Source organism: Arachis ipaensis, chromosome B07 (assembly GCF_000816755.2).
Source record: "Arachis ipaensis cultivar K30076 chromosome B07, Araip1.1, whole genome shotgun sequence".
Lineage (NCBI taxonomy): Eukaryota > Viridiplantae > Streptophyta > Magnoliopsida > Fabales > Fabaceae > Arachis > Arachis ipaensis.
The window spans coordinates 17,978,680-18,006,193 of NC_029791.2; the positions used below are offsets into that span (position 1 = coordinate 17,978,680).

A 27,514-nucleotide genomic window follows, 5' to 3' on the forward strand; every position below is an offset into this window, starting at 1 on the left:
TAATTAATTATTTCAGTAAATAATGTTAAATATATATAATATAACAATGCCAATCCAATATTATAATAACTATCCCAATAATGATCTAATACATAAAAATATTTCTCAGACTATTAATCAATAAGATAATAAAAAGAAAGAAAATTTTATCTCATAGTTAAAGAATATATTCCCTGCAGTAGTTTGAAGCAGAAAATATGTTTTCCTTGATTTCACACATCTTATTGATCAACCAATTACAGCCATGATTATTTTAAAACAAAATGGAAACTTATGGATTATCAAGCTATTTTAAAGAAAACCCTTCGATTCTATTCTTCTAGCTTTAAACGTTTTTTTTAAATGTGATATTTTCTTTCGTCGTGCAGAATATTTGGTTACAAGGAAATCAAAAAGATTTTTCAAAATAAAATAGAAGATATTGCGAAGCCGTCGCCATGTGAATCAAGAGATGTAACTAGTGGAGTTGTACGGATTCTATAGTTATTGACGATAATATTGGAGATGATTAAAGAATTTGAATGATTGTTTTTTTTTGTCTATTTTCCGTTTTGTTATTTTTCTTATGCTCCATCTAGTTGTGTTAATTTGATTGGTTTTAAAAAAATCGTTTTATTGTTAACAAGTTTTATAAGAAAATGCTAAGAAGACAAAAAAAAAAAAAAAACAGTAAGAACTTGTCTTATTTAGTATTCATTAATTGTCGCAACAATTAATAAATGCTAAATAAAGCAAGTTATGACTGTTTTGGCTAATTTTCTTTAGTTACCAAACATTTTCAATAATTTTTATTCAATTTTATTAGGTAGACAATGATTTTTTGTAAATAATATGAACAATGATTCTAAAATTGACTTGATAAAGTAAAAAATCACTCCATTCCTAAATTAACTCCTAAATCTTAACATTAAAAGCAGGTGAATGAATATACTTAGAAGAAATGCTGAAAGTGAAGTTACACAAAATAAGACTAACATCATCTTCATTTCAGTCATAGCCAAATCTCTTCCAAGACACGCTCTAACTCCAAATCCAAATGGCATGTACATGTGTGGCAATTTACATGCACCACCGACTCCATTGACAAACCTTTCTGGCTTGAATTTATAGGCATCAGATCCCCATATTTCTGGATCTGTATGTGAGGTCAATGCCATACTCAAAATTACAACACCTTTTGGGACATTGTGCTGCTGGATAAAGGCGTAGTGTTTCATGAATAACCATTGTTAGCTGCCAAGATAGTACACTGTACACATGCAAGTAATTATTAGCAACAATCTCAATTTCTTATGCAGCGGTTGAAATCTCTCTTTGAGATATCCCTAAGTAATGACTCTGTTTAAATAATAGAAAAAGAAAATTTAGATTTTTAACTGTCTTGTCTCTAAATATTAAAATTACAACAATGTTATCTGTATAATAAAAAATTAACTACTAAATTGATTCAATCACTATATATTTGTGTACAATATATACATTGATTCACATAATTTTTTGAATAATTAGCTATTTCTGACCATGAAAGATTGAGTTGTTGACAATATTGAACATGACTAATTTAAATTAACTTTGTAACCATGAAAGATGTACTCCGTTTGACATTTCTAACCAAACGTCAATTTTTTAAATTTGCTGTTAGTAAGACTTCCTACGTGGCCGTTTATTATCCAAGGTGTCATTATTTTATTTGAATTTAATAATAAAATAATATGTTACTAAACTAATCACTTCAGAGTCTCTTGTACCATATTGAAACACCAAGGGTTTCGCACGCAGAGTAAAGGTTCTTCATCAATGGTGATTTCATCAATGGTGATGTCGACCCTCTTCTAACCCAACAGACGTCGTCGCTCTTCACCAGCGTTCATTGTTTGTGAGCGTCGCTGGTGTAGTCGTCGTTGTGGAGGTCCTCTGTGTCGTGCATTCAGAACTTGGACGTCCCGTCTCAGTCGTCGTTATCGTGTTTACATGCACTCAAAGTACTCGCCGTCGCCTTCCCGTCGTCACCCTCGTTGCCCGTGTTTCGGTTGGTGCCTGCTTCTACTCTTTCTCTTTTTCATTGTTGTTTTCGTTTTTTAAGTTAGGGAAAATGCTACCATTGCAAAATTCCCAATTTACTAATGATTTTCTTTGAAAATGTGACAAAGATTTTACTAATTAGGTTATTGATTGTTGGTGATTGCTGATTAAGTTGTTAATTTTAATACTTTATTCATTGTTAATTTAGTAATTTTTGTTTGTTGTTAATTCCTATTTAGAATGTTCTTGATTGATTGTTGTTAGTTTAAAAAGAATACACTTTGAAATGTCTTGTTCCTAATGATCTTAATTAGAAGGGTGGAATATTTAGTTATTTGCATAGTTGTAAGAACCGAACCGGTGATCGAACCGGTCAAGTTACTGGTTCATTGGTTTATTGGTTCAACCGATAAACCGCTGGTTGAACCGATAAAACCGGTTTCACATGAATAAAAAATAAAAAATGGTAAAAAATTTAATAAAGTGATAATTAGGTTCTTGAAATTTTTTACTTTGGATTAATTAGTCCTTGAAAAAAATAAAGTATCAATTTGGTCCTTCACGACAGTAAACCATGGATACGTTATGTCCCTCTATCAATTTATTATGTGAAATTTAATAGTGATGCTTATATATCTCTACTAATTAATCCTAAGTCAAAATCTTCGAAGACATACTACTTAACTTAATATTTTAAAAAATTTAAAATAAATATATTAACTAACATTTTAATAATAGTATAAATCCTAAACAATTATATATTAAAAAAAAGGTGAGTATAAAACTAAAATTAAATTAAATAAATATAAAACAATTCAATTATGCATATATATATAATATATATATTAACTAGCACATAAAGTATAAAAGTGACAAAGCAGCTTGGTGGCATACCTTCTTGAGTGCAACAAAAGAGACATGAGTTCGAGTCCTGCAGCATGCATCAATATTCAACTGCTGGAGCACCGAAGATCTACGAGGGAAAGGAGCATAGGAGTAATGTTCGAGCCTACCATGAGGCGCTGGACGGCTGGAGCACCGTAGACCTGTGAAATGCTGGGAGCACCATAGGACCGGTCGGTTCGCGCATTTGTATCGAACCGGCCGGTTTTAGCCGATTTCTGACGAATCGTCCGGTTCTTACCGGTTTAATTGCGTATTCGGTCCAAACTATAAATCGAATCGGCCAGACCACCGGTTTTCCGGTCGAACCGGTCCGGTCCGGTTCTTACAACTATAGTTATTTGTGGTGTGATACAATTAGCAGCATGTGTATCTTCTCAAGACTTTAAAAAACCTGTTCAAAATGGAAAATATGATATATTCTTAGGTAATTTATCTGGTCAAAAGCATGAACTAATCCAGTGGATTTATTTTATTTATTTATTTTTAAGAAATTTTGGTGAAATATATTTTGTACTCAAAGTATTAGTGAACAATGTTTCCTATCAGTTTTCTTTAAGTTTAATATTTTGTTAATATATTGGATTGATTTGACTTCCTGAACTAGTTATTACTTCATTTATAAGTTATCATATCATTTGAGGATTAAAATTCATTAAGAAATTAATAGATTTTTAACTAATTCTATGCGGCAGCTTAGAGCCTGCACAATTAAATTATCAATCACATTTTCAAATATGCATGTAAGTATGTAACTTTGAAACTTATGTTCACATGACACAAAAGAAAGCATTTTTGTGACAACAAAAAATGAGTACTTATGTAAAAAAAAATTGACTTAATTTAAGGGATTGGTACATTTGTGGTTAAATCATGTATAATCTATACCCATAAGCCTTGTTAGTTTATTTATTTGCATTTGCTAGTAACATGTAACTTGACTTCTATATACTGGTAATCACATTATTAAGGTCAAACAAAGAATTTGATTGAAAATAATAGAAATTCTTCATCGTTTCTAACATGAGAGTATTGCTCGGCTCTTGCTCCTAAGTGTACTCATCCTGTGTCTCTTGATTCTAACTCATGCAGCAAGTAGAATATTAAAAAAAGGTATGCCTTTTTGCATGTTAATTTTTATTTTATTTTAATTGAATATTTGGTTTAATATTTTTAGCAGTTAATCATGTTAATTCTAGCATGAGTTTTAATATTGTATCATATTTAGTTAGATGGCAGCAACAACTCATATAACTCTATTCATACACCACGGTGGAAGGTTTGTAAGATGCAGCGATGGAAACGTGGAATATGTTGGAGGTGATGTCAACGAAGTTAGAAGGATTTTAACGTCGACACACTAAACAACTTCTTCATCAAGGGTCTCCTAAGGGATATTGAATATACTCTTGTGAATGAGTACTATTGGCTGAAACCCGGTAAGGAACTCAAAAATGGGTTGAAGTTATTGAGGACCGACATTGATAAAGTTAAGATGTATGAAGCTGCCATAAATCATAATAGGCGGATGGACATATTTACTGAGCATCCAATTAGTCTTCCTGTGCTAGCCGAAGAAGCAGGACCAGCAATAGTCCTAGATGCAGCACCGACAGCAGTCCCAGATGCAGCACCAAATGTAGCACCGGCAGCACTGGCAGCATCAACAACACCAGATTCATGCAATTTATGCCGACTCCAAGACTTGGAGCATCAACAACTGGACTCTCTAGTGGCAGTAGCAATTCCACACCTAGTTAGGGCCTAAGATTAATTGGATTAAGGAACTTTTGTTGTAGTATTTAGATATGGCTGTTACATAGACCATGTGCACTTCAATCTTTTTGGAAACTTATTTATAGTGTTTTGGTTTAGAGTTACATCAATCATGGTTTGCTTTGTTACTTAATTCTCATCAAACAACTATGATGAATTAGCATGAACTTATATGTCTACTATGTTAATAGAAGATGATTACATATATGGCTTTGTCCCACATTGATTTGGTACAAGAATTTTCAATTAGTAATTATCACCATACATATATATTGCTATGTCAAGGTTAAATTAGAGTTTGTGATTTGAAATATAAGCAGCTATGTCAAATTTTGAATATCTAAAGGTTATTTTTGTCAAATTTACATTCATTCGATTCACAAATTTTCATTAACTGTTAATTGTCACAACTCATATATTGTTATGTCAAAGTTAAATCAGTGTTTGTGATATGAAATATAATCAACTATGTTAAATTTCGAATTTTTAAGTGGTTACTTTTGTCAAATTCTCAATTTTTCGTGGTTAGATATGTCAACAAATATATACTTATCAGGTTACTTTTGTTAACAAATATTTTGACAAACCAGAAACTGATTCAACGTCATATTCCCCTTTCCATTCCAATTCAACATCAACCCAAGAAAAGAATATAATCAAATCAAACCTCAATGATCTACATTTTAAATGCTAGAAACATGATTGAAAGGAAGCACAACACAAGTCCTATAACAATTGACAAAATCCAAATCCTAATTTCTATAATTTCTCCCTTAATCTTTTCTATCTTTATAACTACTTTCATAATAAACACAGAAAAAAAAAAGCATGATAACGTAGTCTTGTCATAATCGCAGAAGAAGCATGATAAACGGAGAAAAAGAAGCATGATAGCTATCATAATAAATTCATATTCTACTTTTATAACTACATTCTCAACCTTTCATAACTAGCGTTTTAGATTTTGAAATAACCCACACACTTATGAAGAAGAAGAAGAACATAGGATCATTATGGTAAAATTAGGCAGTAATACCATGTTGGAAAGTCAAGTTGGAAGAAAACTTGCCACGTAGGAAGCTTTACTAATGGCAAATTTAAAAAATTGACGTTTGGTTAGAAATGTCAAACGGAGTACATCTTTCATGGTTACAAAATTAATTTAAATTAGTCATGGTTAGTATTGTCAGCGCCTCAATCTTTCATGGTCAGAAATGGTTAATTACTCTAATTTTTTTAACTAAATAATGTCACCAGAATAATCAAATCTATCCTAGTAGAATAAGCAAACTCATTTATAATAGTATAATAAAAACATTTTGAGATATTTTTGTATATAATTACTGATTGGTATCTAATTTTTTGTATACACATAACATAATTAATATAAAAATAGATATAAATATTACTTGATTTAGGATTTGTTTGGGTGAGATTTTAAGAAAAGATCTTTTTTTGAATTATCTTTTTTTTTTAAAAGATCTTATAAAAAGTAAAAGTAATTTTATGTTTGGGTATCTCATGCAAAAAGATCTTTTTATCTATCAATTATGTTTGGATATAATAATAAAAAAGTACTTTTTTGTTTAGTTATTACATGAAAAACATCTTCTTTTTAAGGAAAAAAGATCTTTTAAAAAAAGATGTAAATTACAGCTTCTAAAAAAAAGATGTTTTTCTGATTTTTCTAGTGCTTTTACTTTTACTACTCGAAATTTGCCAAACACGCTAAAAAATAAAAAAAATATTTTTTCATTAAAAAATATCTTTTTTTATCAAAATAATGGCACCCAAATAAACACTTAGTAGTTGATTTTTGTGTACATATATTCTACTTTATTTTTGTCTCAATTTCTACCTTTATTGTCTCTGTATTCATATTTGTGAAACAATTTCTAACACTAGTTTCTTCAGAATGCATGAGTAATAATGCTTCATCTCATTTAGTCACTATCGTTACTGAATAATTGAATATGATACAACTATTCTGCATGCATATCAAAATCAATTACGAATCGTCCACTTAAAAAAAAAATCAATTACAAATCAGGGTACTATTTATAAGATGGAGATATAAAAATATTTTAAGACAAATTTGTTTAACCGTGAAAAATTGGAAATAGAACATACACATAAAATTTTTTTCTCCTAGTTATTTGTTTAAAGGACAAAACAATTTGTTACAATTTAAAAATTTTTAATCAATTTTTAACTATTCAAATAACTTGTTTAAGAGACTTCTAATATATTAGTAGGTAGGGATGTCAACGGGGTAGAGTGGGAGAGGGGGATGCCTCCCTACTCTCCATTTCCGCCCTCAGATTTGCTCTCCATCCCTGTTTCCATTCTCCGCCGTGAGAGAATATTACTCCCATCCCTATTTCCCACGGGGCCCCATTCTCCACGGGGATCCTATTCTCCATCTACATAATAATTCTAACTAATTATTAATTTCTATATGAATAGAGCTACAAGTATCCATCTTATACAAAAACTGCAAGATTCTATACAAAAAGTCTAAATGACACGATGGTGATTTCTTTCGAAATGACGCAATGGGGGGGGGGGACGCAATGACTAGCCAAAGGACAAAGTAGTGGACGAGGTGAGAGACGCGGCAACAGAGAGGAGAATGTACACGACGGCAGAGTTACGAAAAGGAACGTCGCAAATAGAAATTACGACGCGGTAAGGGTGATGGCACGGTGAGGTGTGACGATGCGGTGAGAAGGGTGGCGAGGGGGTGGCTGCAGAGAGGTTGGATGGAGTATGGACAGTGCTAGGGATCTCTGAATTGAAGAAGGGTTATGCAAATAAAGATTAGGAGTTTTGGGTTTCTATATATATGTGTGTGTGAGAAATGACTAAAAAACATATATAGAAATAAACTATTAAGGATAATTCAGGAAATTCATAAATTTTGGGGAATAGTGGGGACGGGGCGGGGATCCCCACTCGGGTCTCCTCGCCTGCTTCGGGGGAATTTTGTCCCCCATCCCCATCCCCGCAAAAAAAATTCCCCACAATCGGATCTCCATTCGGGACAGTCCCCGCAGGGATTCTCACGTCTCAAAGATATTTATTCAAAAATAATTATAGAAAATATCTTATGTGTCTATCCTCATTATTTGGTTTTGAAAATAGGATATGACAATATTGAGAACATAATACAAAAATAGAAATGTTTGGTAATCAAAGAAAATCAGCTAAAACCAGTCATAACTTGCTTTATTTAGCATTCATTAATTGTTGCGATAATTAATTAATGCTAAATAAGGCAAATTCTGGTTGTTTTTTTTTGTCTATCTAGCATTACCCATACAAAAAATAGAGTATTTTTATATTTTGTTTGGTGGTGAACTGAATATAAAATAAAATAAATAATAAAAATCTAATTAATTTTTAATTTTTTAAAATTTAGAATAAAAAATAAAATGATAAAAAATATAATTATAAAAATTTTATAATAATAACAAAAGAGAAAATGAAAAAATAACTTGTATTCCATTTAGGATTTCTGTTTTTTTCTTAAAAAAATACAAAATACACTCATTTAATATTTTACAACATAATGTTCTATCCATATTTTAAAAAGAATACAAAATATATTAATTTAGTGTAATAAAATGCAATATTTCTATCAAACTAAATATAATTTTGTGTTTTTGTGTTTATGTCTCACTATCCTATCCTTATAACAAACAGTATCTATATTTTCGGAATAGAATTATAGCTAAAAATTTTAAATTTTACCATAAGGACCAAACCTAAACCAACACCACTCGCGAGTGGCTCTCGCTAATAGTCACTCACCATTTTTTTTTCAAAAGAAAAATTTTTTTGATTAAACATCCAAAATTTAAAACTTGTAAGAGGTAAATTTTAAATCGATACTCGAAAGATTCTAGCACTGACAAAATAGTACTTGACTTTTGTTATTGATAAAATAGCCCCTAAAAAAATTTTGAATTTGACACAAAATCGCCCAATCGTAAAAGGATGACATCACAGTGAACGAAAAACGTTGATGTAGCCATCGAAAGAGAGCTCCGATAATGGCAGAGAGCTCCGGTGACGTTTCCGATCTTCTTCTTCTTTGCCATGGTGGAAGGGGACGCTGTGGCGAGGCGCTGCCATGGCGGAGGTAGGAGACGCAAAAGAAATGCAATGACGTGTTGAAGAAGAAGCGGCAAACACGAGAACGCGACGAGGAACTGCCATGACGGAAGGGGACGCAGCAGCATGCCATGGCAGTCTAGCAAAAAGGGACGCAGCAGCATGCCATGACGTCATTCTTTTACGGTTGGATGATTTTGTCAAATTTTAAAATCTTTCAAGAGCTATTTTGTCCATAAAAAAATTCAAATATCATTTTGTCAGTACTAAAATCTTTCAGGTATCGATTTTATATTTACCTCAACTTTTAAATTCGACATGTTTAAAATTTTTTAAACACCTAAATAAACATCTGAAATCTAACACCAAATCAACATTTAAAACCATACTTAAAAGAATATATGAAAGTGAAATATTATGTTGGAACATCTAAAACTAAAACTCTATCTAATTCATTTATCTGAAATTAAAAATTCAAAATAAAAAACGTAACACCTAACACACATCCAAAATGTCGAAAACCATTCAAATGAATATCTGAAAAAATTAGAATAGATCCAAATTCCACTAAAAAGATATCGAAAAATGAAATATTTATATTAGGATATCCAAAATTAAAAATCTATCAAGTTTATTTATGAAAAAATTAAACATGAAAAATCTAACATTCAAAAATCCCCAAACCATTCAAAATATTTATTTACCTCATTCCTGGAATCATTGCACTCAATGTATTTGTTCCGCCCCAGCCATCAAACTAAAAACTCGAGTTCGGGCGTTCGCTCGACCCAATGGGTTACCGAGCTCTAATTGGGAGGTGACCCGGATGACACCCCCTTCCGCGTGAACCTGTACAGCTGTAAAGAAAACTTTCTGGAAAGGAGGTCTGTTCCTGTGGGACCCACACCAGTACAGACTATATAAGAGGATGGCCCTACCCCTCTTCCGGGTACGTCACTCACACTGAACCTAATTGCCACTTTTCGTACGGACCCTAACTTGAGCGTCGGAATCCTTTTTGCAGGTGGCCCCACCATCTCCAACCCCCGCGTGCTCGGAAGGACATCATTCCCAGGGAACCACTTGATCCAACCCCCAACACCCACTACTCTTCAGCACCAGCACCACCGACCCGCTCAGGTCCCGGTCTAGCGAACATTGGCGCTGTCTGTGGGGACCTGGATTGAATGGCGGCATTGTTTCCACACTCTGACGAGCTCCACGAAGAAGGAGGAGCCCGCCTGAGGAGCAAGGTGAGCTTTGCAGGCGCCTCTCGCAAGCAGTCGATACCCGTGATGCAAAGAGAAAACCAATGCTCCTGATTGTAAAACCCGGTTAATTAATGACTAATTAGCCCATAAATGAGAATTTATTCTAGAAAGCCAAAAAATATGATTTTTATGGCTTAATATGATAGAGGAGATTGAGACGAGAATTTCGATACCAATTTTATAGAAATCGGCCCAAAATTGGACCGAACGGGCCAAACCGGACCAACTGGACCCATATTGGGCCCTTGGCCCAACCAAACTAAACCTAAAACCCTAAAACAGCACTCTCGCTCCTCTCTAGACACTCGATTGTCGCACCGTTTACGGCCATGCGTTCACCGCGAAGAGATCTACAAAACTCACTACTTTATTCTTGAGTTAAGCCACGAATATTATCCAGTTTTCTCAGCCTTAAATTCGATTTTTTGGGTGAAAAGTGTTGAGATTTTAGGCTCTTTGATGTTATAGGACCCAACTAGCTTGAAGGAGAAGAGTAACCTTGTCTCCTTGATCCTTGGGTGTGCTAAGATTCTCAATCCTAGTGGAATTTGTTGATTTATGATGTTGGGTATTGAGTTGTTATGTTTGGATGTGATAATTGTGGCTTAGGTAGTGTGTATGTGAATATTGAAGCTTGATTGAGGTTTTGGAAAGCTTGGAAGAGGGCTTTGGTGTGTTAAAAATATATTCTTGGAGGTGTTGAAACTTGGTGAGCTTGTGAAAAAGTGATTTGCAGGTGTTCCAAGTTAAGCGAAAAAGCGGCTAAGGTATGGTCTCAGTTTTCTGTATCTAAAATGTAATGTGGTGTGAAAACTTAGACTAGAGGCCCTAAGATAGAAATTGAATTGTTGATGTTATTGAATTGTTGAGATATATGGTGTGGTCATATATGTGATTATGAATATTGGTATTTTGATGGTAGGATGCATGAGAGATATGCATGTTTGATATACGATTGATGATTAGTTGATGTTGAATTGTGAGGGAAACCATGTTGATGGTAGGGGTGATATTGATTATATGTAATGTTGGTTGATTGGTAATGGTGTTGTTAGAAATTGGGATGAGGAGGAATATATAACATGTTAATGTATTTGTTATTGGGCTATTTGATTGAGATGGGATAAAATGGTGGGATGTTGATTTGCGATTTGTTAAATATGTTAATGTATGAGTTGAAAAGGCTTGAGTTGATTTTTTGTATGTTTTCCTTGATTTCAAAAAGGGTGGGAATTGGGTTGCTTTGAAAATGGCACTTTGTGGTTTTGTATGAAAATGTAGTTTTTGGGCATACTTCGATGGAGTGTAACTTGAACTCCGGATCCCCAATTTATGCCAAATTTATTTAGAAATGAAATTGGATTCGGGGTGGTTATGCCGTTCGAAGAACGGGTGAAAAATGATTTAAAACAGAGAAGTTATGCCCGTCGAAAGATTGGGGGTTGAATTTGTGAATTTCGCAGCTTTTTAACTTGGTAAAATTTTTGGCAGAACGCACTCCCACGCGTATGCGTGGTCGACGCGCACGCGTCGTTTTCAAAGTTTTGCTATCCACGCGTGTGCATGGCCCACGCGTACGCGTTGATGAGCTAAATCAGTTGCCCAGTTAAAATTTCCGAGAGTTGTGCCTGAGTTGTGCCAATTTTGTGCCTGGGGCATAAAACGCACCCACGCGTAGGCGTCACTTGGCTTTTCTTCCATCCACGCATGTGCGTGGAGGGACGCGTACGCGTCACTGTGTTTTGCTGCGTTCCACGCGTGCGTGTGGTCGACGTGCACGCATGACCCTGTTTTCATCCTATAGTTGATTTTTGAGTTTTCAAAGCCAAATTTCATACTTTTAAGCCTCCGATCTCACCCCTTATGTCTTAAATCATTATGATAAGCCTAGTGATAGGAAGAAGCTAGGAAATATGATAACTTGTGGATGAAAAAAGGGGAGAATTAATGATGAATGATGATCAAAGATCATTGTATGAGATACGGAGGATGAACGTGGAAGTGCTTGATATGCCATGAGCCGAAGGGCTGTAAATGTTAATGAACTGGCTGGTTATGGATTGTATTATGAGCCAACTGGCTGAGATATTGCTGAGTTATGGCTGAGCTATTATTGAATTATGGCTGAGTATGTTTGCATATATGCATATTGAATGAAATGTGAATGTTTCACTTCCACTAGCTGAGATACGAGTTTCCCTAGGAGAAAGCATTGGCTAGCCACCATGTGCCCCCAGGTGGTGACTCGATACTCTGTTGACCCTATGTCGTAAGTGTGGCCGAACACTGTGAAAGTTCCGGATGAGCTCGCCCCTGTGAATATACACCAGTGAGGGTGTTGGATATGAATTATGACTCATGTTGTGGATAACTCGAATTGGGGATGCACGACAGAGGGACAGTCCAATGGTTAGCTACCAGGACTTGTCGGGTTGGCTATATAACTGACAGATGATATCATCAACCATTAGGACAAGCATTCATCATATGCATACTATGTGAATTGTTTGGAATTGCCTAATTGACTGCATATTACCTGCTAATTGTCTAAATGTCATATATGCTTCCAATCTGTATATCTTCTTGTTTGATATAATTGTGTTTGCCATATTATACTAATGTTGGTGGTTGGGAGGTCTGAAGGATTTGGAAAGGGAAGTATTAGTTAGACTAAAGATCTTTAGTCAGTTGCCATTTATGGTTTAGTCTGTTTATAAGCTTTGAATTATTTGGTGGAAGTTCTAGGATTGCCTTCGGCTTTCCCAGGACATTACATGTTAGATATGTGGGCACTGTTACCATACTGAGAATCTCCGGTTCTCACCCATGCGGATTTTGTGATTTTCAGATGCAGGACGTGAGGCTTCTCACTGAGGCATGCTGGAGACTTCTGGATTAGCGAAGATCCTTGGTTCTCGGGACTTTACTTTGGTTTTATGTTTTCACTTAGATACCTTTATCTCCACTAAATAATGTATATAAATATACTGTTTTGACTCCTCTTAGAGGATGTTTTGGAGAATAGGTTTTGTATTTGCCCTTTGGGTTTCCTTTGGGTTTCTTGCTTTATATATTTGTATATACTTCTATGCTCGGACCGGTTTTCTTCGCAACCGGATTTTGAGTTTTGAATGTTTGTGTTTTTGGCACTCTTTGGATATATTCTTGCGTTAGCTTATCCCTTATCTGTTTCGTTATGTTATCGATTGGAGTGTTGCGCTTTTGAATTTAACGGTTTTGTTTTACCCCTTTTCTTCAAAGGCTCCTAGTTACAAATATTCTTCACAATACTATATGTACTAAATTTTATTTTTAGAGGTCGTAATACCTCGCCAACTCTGTCTTATGACTTAAGCATAAGGCTCTGTGTGGTAGGGTGTTACACTAATCTCCTGAGAGGCGCCCTTTCGGGGGGACGGGAGACTATAAAAACCGTGACTAATTAACCGCCTAATTAGTTAATTAATATTGCCCAAAATATAGTCTGAAAATTTAGAATGAGAATTTGAGGATTTAAATATAATTTTTGGACTCGGTGGATTTTACTGAGTCAGAAAATGTATTTTCTACGAAAAACCGAGAAAAATTGCGAACCGGCAGTCAAACTGGTTGAACTGGTTCAAGTCTGCCCGGTACCGCACGGAAAATAGTGAAAATAGTAAAAAACCTTAGAAAAATATTAGAAATGGAAAACCGGACGTTAATTTTAAAGGTTTGGCCCAAAGTTAGGCCAAACGGGCTGAAAACGCTAACGGGTTGGACCGGACCCAAGTTGGGCCCAAGCCCAACATATATAAAGGTTTATTAATGAACCCTTCAGCTCTTTAAACACACACACACACACACACACACACACACACACACACACACACACAAGAAGCACTATTCACCTATAACTTTAATCCGCGATATCTCGAGCTACGATGCTCCGATTCGTGTGCCGTCAGAGGCTACGCGAAGCTCTCACCAAGCCCGTCATTTCTATCTAAGCTTTGTGGTAAGCTTTTCGAATTTTCCTGCCCAATTTTCGTGCCCTTGTGAAATTCGAATTTTTGGGTTTGGTTTTGAGTGAAATCTTGTGTTTTGGGTGTTTAGGTACACTCTAGCACTTGATTGCTTGTGGTTTTGGCTTCCAAAATTATTGGGTAAGGTAAGAGACCTTGAACTCTTGTGAAATTTTGATTATGATGAGCCCTAGGTTGATTAGTTATGATTTGTGTGTATATAGCTTGATTATTGTGAGTTTGGAAGCTTTTGGTGATTGTTGGTGCTTGATTAGAGTTGATTGGTAGCTTGGATTATGGTGGAAAGCTCAACTTGTGCTCATTTGGGGTTTTGGTTCATATTGGGAATCAGCCAAGGTATGGTTTTGGTTTATTCTATGTAATATATAATATTCATGGACACTTAGGCTAGTAACCCATAGGATAGGTTTGGATTTATGTGATTGTTGATGATGGTTGGTTGATGATGTATGATGAATTGACATGGTTAATGTTGATAAATAAAGATCCTGAGGTATGATGTTTAATGAACTTAAATGAATGTATATTGTTGACTATTGATATAAAGCATGAATGAGGTTAATGATGAGAATTGATAGTGATAAAATGATGATTGGTGAATGTGTTGGTGGAGGATTGATTTTAGTGTCATGTATTTGAGGTTTGATGGTTGAGAATGGTGAATTGTGACCCAATAAGGTAGATTGTTCTGTAAATGGGTGATAAACTACTATTTTATGGTTTATCTTATGCTCAATTAAGTGGTTTATATCAATTCTTTACTCACTTATTCATGTAATTGCATGAGTTTACATTTTTCCTTCCTGATTTTGTGCTATGATTGAAAACATGCTTCTTTGGTCTTAAAATTACTAATTAATAATCCTCTCTTATTACCCTTCGATGCCATGATATGTGTGTTAAGTGTTTTCAGAGATTATAGGACAGGAATGGCTTAGAGGATGGAAAAGAAGCTTGCAAAAATGGAAAGAATACAAGAAACTGAAGGAATTGCTAATGCTGTCAGCCTTGACCTCTTGGTACTAAATCGACCATAACTTGAGCTACAGAGGTCCAAATGAGGCAGTTTCAGTTGCGTTGGAAAGATAACATCCAGTGCTTCGCAATGATATAAAATTTGGCATAGCTGCCCCGAAGATAGGTGACGCGCACGCGTGGATCACGCGGACGCGTGACCTGGAAAAAATGCAATCCGCGCGAACGCGTGGACGACACTAACGCGTGACTTTGCAGCGACCTGTACGTACCAGAAATCGCTGGGGGTGATTTCTGGGCTATTTTTGACCCAGTTTTTGGCCCAGAAAATACAGATTAGAGGCTATAAAGTGGGGGAATCGATCCATTCATTCATACAATTCATACTTTCCAATACACAATTTTAGGTTTAGATGTAGTTTTTAGAGAGAGAGAGGCTCTCTCCTATCTCTTAGGATTTAGGATTAGGATTAGGATTTAGGATTTCTATTATGATTAGGCTACTTCTTTTCATTCCAGGTTCAATGTTTCTTTATTTTATTTTCTACTTTTATTTATTCTATTACTTTAATTGTTATTTATCTTTTCAATTTGGCTTATGAACTTCATGTTAGAGTTGATTTCTTTATTTAATATAATTTGAGGTATTTCAGATTTAAGATTTCTTTCTTTTATTTATGTTACTGCTGCTTCCCATCTGAAGGCATTTTTATTCGAGTAGATTTTCTCCCTTTTTTCTTTGGTTAAGTAATTGGTAACACTTGAGTTATCAGACTCAGCAGTTAATTGAAAATTAGGATTGCTGATTGATTTGGATTCCTCTAAGGCTAGTCTTTCCATAGGAGTTGACTAGGACTGAGGAATCAAGTTAATTAATCCACTTGACTTACCTTTATTTAGTAAGGGTTAACTAAGTGGGAGCAGAATCCAATTCTCATCACACCTGATAAGGATAACTAGGATAGGATTTCCAGTTCTTATACCTTGCCAAGAGTTTTCTTTATAATTATTAATTTATTTTTCTTGCCATTTAAATTACTTGTTCTCTATTTCAAAAACCCAAAAATACACCTTTTTTCATAACCAATAATAAATCATACTTCCCTGCAATTCCTTGAGAAGACGACCCGAGGTTTGAATACTTCGGTTATAAATTTTATTGGGTTTTGTTACTTGTGACAACCAAAGTTTTTGTACGAAAGGATTTTCTGTTGATTTAGAAACTATACTTACAACGCGATTAATTTTATAAAATTCTTTACCGGCAGAAATCAGTTCATCAAAATGGCGCCGTTGCCGAGGAATTGCAAACGTGTGCCTTATTATTGGTTATTGTAAATATTTGCTTTTTGCTTGTTTATTTGTTTTTATTTTTATTTTTGTTTTTTGTAAATTAAGAGGTTATTGGTTTTTATTCAGTTATTAAAATTTTCGAAAATAATGTTCCTTGTTATTTCTTGATCTTCAAGTTGTTCCTCGTGTTCATCTTGACTTTCAAGTTGTTCTTGGTTATTTTCTTTGTTTTGATCTAAAAATTTTAAATTTGGTGTCGTTTTATTATCTTTCTCTTTTCTCATTAAATTCAAAAATATATTTTCTCTTTATTTTAATTGATTTTTTCGAAAATTACAAAAAAAAATTCCAGATTTTTATTTTAAAATTTTTATCTTATCTTATCTTAGTTTTAAATTTCAAAATTCAAATCTTTTTCAAAAATCATATCTTTTTCAAAATCTTATCTTATCTTATTTCAAAATCAAATTTCAAATTTCAATATTTAAATTCCAAAATTCAAAATTCAAATTTCAAAATTTAAATTTAAAATTTTAAAAATCAAATCTTTTCAAAATTTAAACATTTTTCAAATCTTTATCTTATATTGTTGTCAGTGTTTCTAGTTTTAGGAGTTTATTTTCATTAATTTTTTTATTAGTTTTTGTTTTTATTTTCTTTTGCTACTATGAATTCTCATACCTTTGGTTTCAAGTTTGGTTCCAATGTTGTTGTAAGGAATGGAAACTATAATGAAAATAGGCACCAAGGTTGGAAGAATCAAAGATGGGAGGAGCCACAAGGATTTGATCAACCCTCTTGGCAAAAACCCCCTCCAATGCGCTATAACCAACAACCATTCTGTGATGCATACCAAGACAATAGTTATAGTGGACCCTTTCGTGACAAACCACCTCCACCAAATTACTATGGTCAAGAGCCATTCCAAGGAGCGTACCAAGATGATGAATATGGTGGACCCTCTTGTAGCTACCAACAAGCCCCGCCATATGCTTATGAACTGCCTCCCCAACATACCTTTAAACTACCATACTCACAAGCACCTTACCCCCAAACACCCCAAAATGAACCCTCCTATCCACCCCAACCTCCATTGGATAACAACACACTCATCTCTAATATCATTGGTCTCACCTCTACACTCCAAAATCTTATATCCCGCATGGACCAACCCTCTACCTCCAATATTCAATCCTCAAGCTTCATTATGCTTCCTTTTCAACCACATAATAATCTTCCCATCCCATCACCATCCTCCATGGAAGAGCACCCACATCCATCAATCCAAGAGCAAGATGATCCCAGTTATGCTATTAATACAGAACAAGAAAGAAGGAATCATCTTCGCGAATCCATACTTCATAAGAAGCTAGAGGAGGCCCTACAGATGAAGGTAGTGGAGACCCTTGAAGTCGAAGGAGTGGTTGAAGAATTAGTGAAGGAAGACATCAAGGAGGAGTTTGATTTTGTCTTAGAGCAAGAGGAGGCCCAAAATGTGGAGATAGGAGAGACCCTTGAAGATGAAGGAATAGTTGAAATGAGTTATCATGGAAAGAAAATCATCAAGGATGAGTACAATTTTATACTAAAACAACTGGACAAAGCAGTAATTATTGAAGAGGAAGAAGTGGTTGAAGACTTGGGAGATGCAGAACCTCCATGGGAAAGTCCAGTCATAGAACCTCCTTCCAAGACGTTTGAATTTGATGTTGAAGAGGGTGTACAACCTCCAAGGCATATCATGGCTAAAGACTTTGAAGAGGTTGATCAAGAGATGGAGATTAAAGAAGAAGAAGCACAACCTCCCATGCCCTTGGTGAGTAATAAAGAAGAGATTGAATTGAAAGAAAGCTACCAAGAGGAAGAGGTTGAACTTGAAGAAGCTTGCAAAGAGGTGGAAGTTATCAAGGAAGAGCACAAGGGAATGGAGCTTGAAATCACCTTACCAAAGTTGTTGGAGACCTCTCCCCCAAAGCCATTACCATCCAATACAACATTCAAGTGGGTAAAATTCTTATCCTTGCCCTTTATTTTCCCAATTGAATATGGTTTACTTGAGACAGATGGCCAGCTTAGAGCTCTCTGTGGCGTTAAGAGTAAGAGGAAGATGGTCAGTGGTTGGAGTTGTCATGCAAGGTTCAATATGGTGGAAAGCTCAAAATTTAAATACAAAGGTTGGTGTAAAGCTCAACTGAATGGGTCTAGGAAGCTATTTGGATGCTTAGTGAGAATTCAGGTTGCTTACCACCTGGATGGAATCATCATGTTCCACTTGAAGACGGGTGCAAAAATAAGATTTGAGATCCAAGCATACATGAGGATCAAATTTGGGAGCTCAAAGCTTGTGAAGAACTCCATCAAAGCTTGAGGAATTTACTTGGTATTGATAGAGCTTATTGGAAGTCCAAGCATTGGTGGAAGTTTCAAGACGAGTTCAAGCACAAGCCACCATGACAAAGAGCTCACCAAATGTCCAACTTAAGGACAATAACTAAAAGTGCTAGGTGGGAGACAACCCACCATGGTATAATCGTTCCTTTTTATTCTTAATTTTAATTTATTTTATTTTTATTTGTGTTCTTTCATAATATCTACATATTCATCTGCATTCTGCATTTTGCATTCTGCATTAAAATAAAAAAAAAAGCACGCAACGCGTCAGCATCATAGGAGCTTTCGAAACAAGGAGAAAAGAGGAAGAGAGTCATGCGAAAGCGTGGCTGGAGGCGTGCCTTAGGCACAACCATGCCCACGCGACCGCGTCAATAATGCGTTCGTGTCATTTTGAAAAAGAGCTTCCCACGCGAACGCGTGGCTTTGCAAAATCGACGTAAAGATGTATATGGCAGCAAGTTATGATGAAGCTGGGCTGGAATGATGCTAGAAGTACAAACCCTATCACGCGAATGCGTGCCCCACGCATCCGCGTCGTTTTACAAAATCAGGCCATTCACGCGTGCGTGTCACCCACGCGCACGCGTCACCCTAAATTTTGGCAAAATGCATTTAAAACAGAGAGTTGCGCGAACGCACGGCTGCACTCGCGCCAATAGCACAAATCAGGTCACGCGATCGTGTGACCCACGCGTCCGCGTCACCTAAACTTATCACACACCACGCAATCACGTGCTCCACGCGTCCGCGTCGCATGCGCCGCACAGGCTATCCAAATCAGCACCAGATATCTTATCTTTTCTTCTCCAATCCTACTTATCTTTCTATTATCATTCTTTCTTCTTTCTTCTATCTTTTCTTATTCTTCCTTCCTCCTTTCTTACTTTCTTTTTCTTCGTTTATTTCCCTTCTCATCATTATTCTCTTTCATTCTATTTTTTCTATTGCATTTGCATACTTTCATTCATTGCATTTTAACTTTGCGCATATTTTTTTTATTTTCTTTTCTAAGTCTATTATTTTTCTAATGGTGTTAAATTTTCTTATTCAACTGTTACATCTTTTCTGGTATTATTCTGGTGCTTAGTGACTTGTTTTCCACTGTTGGGTAATATTATTTAAGTCAATGTTGATCTTTTTTGATACTTGTATTCCTTTTGCATTGACATAAGCTTCTACTATCTTGCATTACCCACGCTCTCTTCCCTTTTGTTGCAATTTTTGCACTATTGATATGCCGTTTGCTTCTACTGGACTCTCTTACATGTTGTAGCTACCTTGTAATTGAGACCCTCATTATTTGGCATTAACCAACCCATGTTTTATTTGTTTTCTATCTTTGTTTTTGGGTTACTTTTCTTCCCTTTTTCTTTCAGGATGGCCACCAGGAAGGGAACCGGAAGGCGTTTACATGGGAGAGATACACAAGTTCCTACACACATTCTTTGGAGAAGAGCATCAGTTGGAGCAATCTACCTACTTGCGCATCTCAGCATGCACCGAGGACGGTGCAATCTTTAAGTGTGGGGAGGTCGATACCGACTTCTGTGGATTAGTTACCTTCTTCTCAACACCAATGTTTTATTTTCTTTGTTTGTTCATTGTTGCATTTGCATGTTTGATTGCATATTTGTTTGATTTTGTGCATATTCTACCACTGTTTGGTTGAAGTAATATTTTCTTTTTCAAAAATTTTTTTATAATATTTCACTAATTTAAATTGAAAAATTTTTGATAAACTTTTTTGAAGAAATATTATTTTGGAACATGGTTTAGAGCTCGAACACACAAAACCAGTGAGATTTTAGAGCCTATTTGATTGGTTGCATTTTATCAACTAATATTTTATTTTTGGTGTGTATTTTTCTCTCTAAAATTGTGATCTTTGTCTTGCTTAATTCTATATTTCCATGGTTTGATGTATGCATGCACTTATATGATTGAGGCCTTTGTTTCACTGAGCTTACATACCCATATGGCCTTAACCTTTCATTATCCTTTGCAAACCAATTTGAGCCTATTTTACCCCTTTTATTCTTTACTTTAGCACATCATTAACTCTAAGCAAAAAATAATAATGTCCTTAATTTGAATCCTTGGTTAACTTAGACTAGTGAGAGTATTTATGATTTAAGTATGGGGAAATTGGATTTGGAAACGTTTAGTTTAAGAATTGGGTGTTATATATCTTTATTAAAATGAAAAAAATGTTTAGGACATGTTCATGCATTCAATAATTTAATCATATGCATTGAGAAAAACAAAAGAAAAAGAAAACAAAAATAAATATATATATATTAAATATAAAAAAAGGGGAAAAGAAAAATATAAAGGAGAAAAAGAAAAGAAAAAGAGCAAATAATAAAAGGGGACAAAATGCCCCAAAGTAAGTGGTGAAAGCAATGCATATGTACTGTACTTGAAATTAGAATGCATGAATATGTGGAAAACATGGTTAATGGATAATTAGATTTTGTACTTTGATTACATGGATTGTCTAAAGTTAGGTGGAAAGTTTAAGTTATTTAAGGATTCAGATTTTAGTCCACTTGGCCAAATACAATCCTACCTTGACCCTAACCCCATTACAACCCTTAAAAGACCTCTTGATATGTGTATCTGTGCATCAAATTTTTGTTGATTGGTAGAAGAAAAGTGGTGCACGAAATTGTGATCATCAACAATGGTGCCAAAGGACTTGGAGCTCTCAAACGTGAATCACACTTTGTCACAATTCCGCACAACTAACCAGCAAGTGCACTGGGTCGTCCAAGTAATACCTTACGTGAGTAAGGGTCGATCCCACGGAGACTGTCGGCTTGAAGCAAGCTATGGTCACCTTGTAAATCTCAGTCAGGTGGATTCAGATGGTGATAGAGAATTGATAATTAAATAAAACATAAAATAAAGATAGAGATACTTATGTAATTCTTTGGTTGGAATTTCAGATAAGCGTATGAAGATGCTTTGTTCTTCCTGAACCTCTGCCTTCCTATTGCCTTCTTCCAATCATTCATACTCCTTTCCATGGCAAGCTTTATGTTGGGCATCACCATTGTCAATGGCTATTTCCCGTCCTCTCAGTAAAAACGTTCCAAATGCGCTGTCACCGCACGGCTAATCATCTGTCGGTTCTCGATCATGTTGGAATAGGATCCATTGATCCTTTTGCGTCTGTCCCACGCCCAACAATCGCGAGTTTGAAGCTCGTCACAGTCATCCCTTCCCAGATCCTACTCAAAATACCACAGACAAGGTTTAGACATTCCGGATCTCAGGAATGGCCGCCAATAATTCTAGCCTATACCAACACCTTAATCTATGGTGTGTAGAAACTCCACCGTTGAAAATACAAAAGTGATAATGGAGGTCATTGGCTTCGGCCCCAGAGAGGGAACCAGAAGAACCAAGATGAAAAATACAATAGTAAAAGGTCCTATTTATAGAGAACTAGTAGCCTAGGGTTACAGAAATGAGTAATTAATGCATAAATCTTCTTCCGGGCCCACTTGGTGTGTGCTTGGACTGAGCATTGAAGCTTCCATGTGTAGAAACTTTTCTTGGAGTTAAACGCTAGCTTTTGTGCCAGTTTGGGCGTTTAACTCCAGCTTTTGTGCCAGTTTTGGAGTTAAACGCCAGAATTCTTGAGCTGACTTGGAACGCCTGTTTGGGCTATCAAATCTCAGGCAAAGTATGGACTATTATATATTGCTGGAAAGCCCAGGATGTCTATTTTCCAACGTAATTGAGAGCGCACCAATTGAGCTTCTGTAGCTCCAGAAAATCCACTTTGAGTGCAGGGAGGTCAGAATCCAACAGCATCTGCAGTCCTTTTTCAGCCTTTGAATCAGATTTTTGCTCAGGTCCCTCAATTTCAGCCAGAAAATGCCTGAAATCACAGAAAAATACACAAACTCATAGTAAAGTCCATAAATGTAATTTTTATTTAAAAACTAATAAACATATAATAAAAACTAATTAAAATATACTAAAAAGATACTAAAAACAATGCCAAAAAGCGTATAAATTATCCGCTCATCACAACACCAAACTTAAATTGTTGCTTGTCCCCAAGCAACTGAAAATCATATAAGATAAAAAGAATAGAATGTACAATGAATTCCAAAAACATCTATGAAGATCAGTATTAATTAGATGAGCGGGGCTTTTAGCTTTTTGCTTATGAACAGTTTTGGCATCTCACTTTATCCCTTGAAGTTCAGAATGATTGGCTTCTATAGGAACTCAGAATCCAGATAGTGTTATTGATTCTCCTAGTTAAGTATGTTGATTCTTGAACACAGCTACTTTATGAGTCTTGGCCGTGACCCTAAGCATTTTGTTTTTCAGTATTACCACCGGATACATAAATGCCACAGACACATGACTGGGTGAACCTTTTCAGATTGTGACTCAGCTTTGCTAGAGTCCCCAATTAGAGGTGTCCAGAGCTCTTAAGCACACTCCTTTTGCTTTGGACCACGACTTTAACCGCTCAGTCTCAAGTTTTCACTTGACACCTTCATGCCACAAGCACATGGTTAGGGACAACTTGGTTTAGCCGCTTAGGCCAGGATTTTATTCCTGTGGGCCCTCCTATCCACTGATGCTCAAAGCCTTGGATTCTTTTTTATCACCCTTGCCTTTTGGTTTAAAGGGGTATTGGCTTTTTCTGCTTGCTTTTTCTTTTTCTCTCTTTTTCTTTTATTTTTTTTCCGCATATATCCTTTTTTCTGCAAGCTTTTCACTGCTTTTTCTTGCTTCAAGAATCAATTTTATGATTTTTCAGATTATCAAATAACATTTTTCCTTTTCCCATCATTCTTTCAAGAGCCAACAATTTTAACATTCATGAATCAACAATATCAAAAATATGCACTGTTCAAGCATTCATTCAGAAAGACAAAAGTATTGCCACTACATCAAAATAATTAAACTGTTTTAAAATTCGAAATTCATGCACTTCTTTTTCTTTTTCAATTTAAAACATTTTTCATTTAAGAAAGGTGATGGATTCATTTTCATTGCTTCAAGGCATAGACGCTTAGACACTAGTGATCATGTAATAAAGACACAAACATAAATAAACATAAAGCATAAAAATTCGAAAAACAGAAAATAAAGAACAAGGAGATTAAAGAACGGGTCCACCTTAGTGATGGTGGCTTGTTCTTCATCTTGAAGATCTTATGGAGTGCTTGAGCTCCTCAATGTCTCTTCCTTGCCTTTGTTGCTCCTCTCTCATGGTTCTTTGGTCTTCTCTAATTTCATGGAGGAGGATGGAATGCTCTTGGTGCTCCACCCTTAGTTGTCCCATGTTGGAACTTAATTCTCCTAGAGAGGTGTTGATTTGCTCCCAATAGTTTTGTAGAGAAAAATGCATCCCTTGAGGTGTTTCAGGGATTTCATGATGAGGAGTTTTCTCATGCTCTTGTCCATGAGTGGGATCTCTTGTTTTCTCCATCCTTTTCTTAGTGATGGGCTTGTCCTCATCAATGTGGATGTCTTCCTCTATGTCAATTCCAGCTGAATTACAGAGGTGACAAATGAGGTGAGGGAAGGCTAACCTTGCTACAGTAGAGGACTTGTCCGCTACCTTGTAAAGTTCTTGGGATATAACCTCATGAACTTCTACTTCCTCTCTAATCATGATGCTATGGATCATGATAGCCCGGTCTATAGTAACTTCAGATCGGTTGCTAGTAGGAATGATTGAGCGTTGGATGAACTCCAACCATCCCCTAGCTACGGGCTTGAGGTCATGCCTTCTTAGTTGAACCGACTTTCCTCTTGAATCTCTCTTCCATTGAGCGCCCTCTTCACATATGTCCATGAAGACTTGGTCCAACCTTTGATCAAAGTTGACCCTTCTAGTGTATGGGTGTGCATCTCCTTGCATCATAGGCAAATTGAATGCCAACCTTACATTTTCTGGACTAAAGTCTAAGCATTTCCCTCGGACCATTGTAAGCCAATTCTTAGGGTCCGGGTTCACACTTTGATCATGGTTCTTGGTGATCCATGCATTGGCATAGAACTCTTGAACCATTAAGATTTCGACTTGTTGAATGGGGTTGGTGAGAACTTCCCAACCTCTTCTTCGGATCTCATGTCGGATCTCCAGATATTTTCCCTTTTTGAGCTTAAAAGGGACCTCGGGGATCACCTTCTTCTTGGCCACAACTTCATAAAAGTGGTCTTGATGCACCCTTGAGAGGAATCTCTTCATCTCCCATGACTCGGAGGTGGAAGCTTTTGCCTTCCCTTTCCTCTTTCTAGAGGTTTCTTCGGCCTTTGGTGCCATAAATGGTTATGGAAAAATAAAAAAAGCTTTAGCTTTTACCACACCAAACTTAGAAGGTTTGCTCGTCCTCGAGCAAAAGAAGAAAAAAGAGAGTAGAAGAAGAAGAAATAGTGGAGATGGAGGGGCTTAGTGTTTCGGCCAAGGGGGAGAAGTGGTGTTTATGTTGTGTGTAAATGAAGGAGTGAAGATGGATTTATATAGAAGTGGAGAGGGGGGCATGGTTCGGCCATTATGGGTGGGTTTGGGTAGGTGGGAATCCTGTGGGGTCCACAGATCCTGAGGTATCAAGGATATCTCATCCCTGCACCAAGTGGCGTGCAAAAACGCCCATTTCTGCCAATCCTGGCGTTAAACGCCAGGCTACTGCCCATTTCTAGCGTTTAACGCCAGCTTCTTGCCCATTCCTGGCGTTAAACGCCAGTCTGGTGCCCATTTCTGGCGTTAAACGCCCAGAATGGTGCCAAACTGGGCGTTTAACGCCCATTCTGCTACCCTTACTGGCGTTTAAATGCCAGTAAGTTTCTCCTCCAGGGTGTTCTATTTTTAATACTATTTTTCCTTCTGTTTTTGCTTTTTCAATTGTTTTTGTGACTTCACATGATCATCAACCTACAAAAAACATAAAATAACAAAAGAAAAGAGAAATTTAACATAGATAATTAAAGGTTGGGTTGCCTCCCAACAAGCGCTTCTTTAATGTCAATAGCTTGACAGTGGGCTCTCATGGAGCCTCACAGATGTTTAGAGCAATGTTGGAACCTCCCAATACCAAACTTAGAGTTTGAATGTGGGGGTTCAACACCAAACTTAAAGTTTGGTTGTGGCCTCCCAACACCAAACTTAGAGTTTGACTGTGGGGGCTCTGTTTGACTCTGTATTGAGAGAAGCTCTTCATGCTTCCTCTCCATGGTTACAGAGGGATATCCTTGAGCTTTAAACACAAGGGAGTCTTCATTCACTTGAATGATCAATTCTCCTCTGTCAACATCAATCACAGCTTTTGCTGTGGCTAGGAAGGGTCTGCCAAGGATGATAGATTCATCCATACACTTCCCAGTCTCTAGGATTATGAAGTCAGCAGGGATGTAGTGGCCTTCAACCTTTACCAAGACATCCTCTATAAGTCCATAAGCTTGTTTCTTTGAATTGTCTGCCATCTCTAGTGAGATTCTAGCAGCTTGTACCTCAATGATCCCTAGCTTCTCCATTACAGAGAGAGGCATAAGGTTTATACTTGACCTCAGGTCACACAGAGCCTTCTCAAAGGTCATGGTGCCTATGGTACAAGGGATTAAGAATTTTCCATGGTCTTGTCTCTTCAGAGGTAGTTTCTGCCTAGTCAAGTCATCCAGTTCTTTGATGAGCAATGGAGGTTCATCTTCCCAAGTCTCATTACCAAATAACTTGGCATTTAGCTTCATGATTGCTCCAAGATACTTAGCAACTTGCTCTTCAGTAACCTCTTCCTCCTCTCCAGATTCGGCCATGTGAGACGTGTTTATGGCCTTGCACTCTCTCTTTAGATTCTCTTCTGTATTGCTTGGGAGAGTACTAGGAGGGAGTTCAGTAATTTTCTTACTCAGCTGACCCACTTGTGCCTCCAAATTTCTAATGGAGGACCTTGTTTCAATCATGAAACTTTGAGTGGTTTTAATTAGATCAGAGACTATGGTTGCTAAGTCAGAGGGGCTCTGCTTAGAATTCTCTGTCTGTTGCTGAAAAGATGATGGAAAAGGTTTGCTATTGCTAAACCTGTTTCTTCCACCATTACTGTTGTTGAAACCTTGCTGAGGTCTCTGTTGATCCTTCCATGAGAGATTTGGATGATTTTTCCATGAAGGATTGTAGGTGTTTCTATAGGGTTCTCCCATGTAATTCACCTCTTCTATTGCTAGGTTCTTAGGATCATAAGCTTCTTCTTCAGAGGAAGCTTCCTTAGTACTGCCTGTTGCTGCTTGCATTCCAGACAGACTCTGAGAAATCATATTGACTTGTTGGGTCAATATTTTATTCTGAGCCAGTATGGCATTCAGAGTATCAATCTCAAGAACTCCTTTCTTCTGAGTTGTCCCATTATTCACAGGGTTCCTTTCAGAAGTGTACATGAATTGGTTATTTGAAACCATCTCAATGAGTTCCTGAGCTTCTACAGGCGTCTTCTTCAAATGAAGAGATCCTCCAGCAGAGCTGTCCAATGACATCTTGGACAGTTCAGACAGACTATCATAGAAGATTCCTATGATACTCCATTCTGAAAGCATGTCAGAAGGGCACCTTCTGATCAATTGCTTGTATCTTTCCCAAGCTTCATAGAGGGATTCACCTTCCTTCTGTCTGAAGGTTTGGACTTCCACTCTAAGCTTACTCAATTTTTGAGGTGGAAAGAACTTTGCCAAGAAGGCATTAACTAGCTTTTCCCAAGAGTTCAGGCTTTC

The 27,514-nt window shown here is 36.4% G+C and overlaps 1 long non-coding RNA gene across 1 annotated transcript; it reads right to left on the minus strand.

The window, feature by feature from the left end:
* LOC110264496 lies at positions 7,581-22,975 on the minus strand. Its single transcript, XR_002350675.1, has 3 exons — positions 22,964-22,975; positions 9,522-9,528; positions 7,581-7,769 (listed from the first exon to the last, which is right to left on the minus strand). It is a non-coding gene; the product is annotated as an uncharacterized LOC110264496 (long non-coding RNA).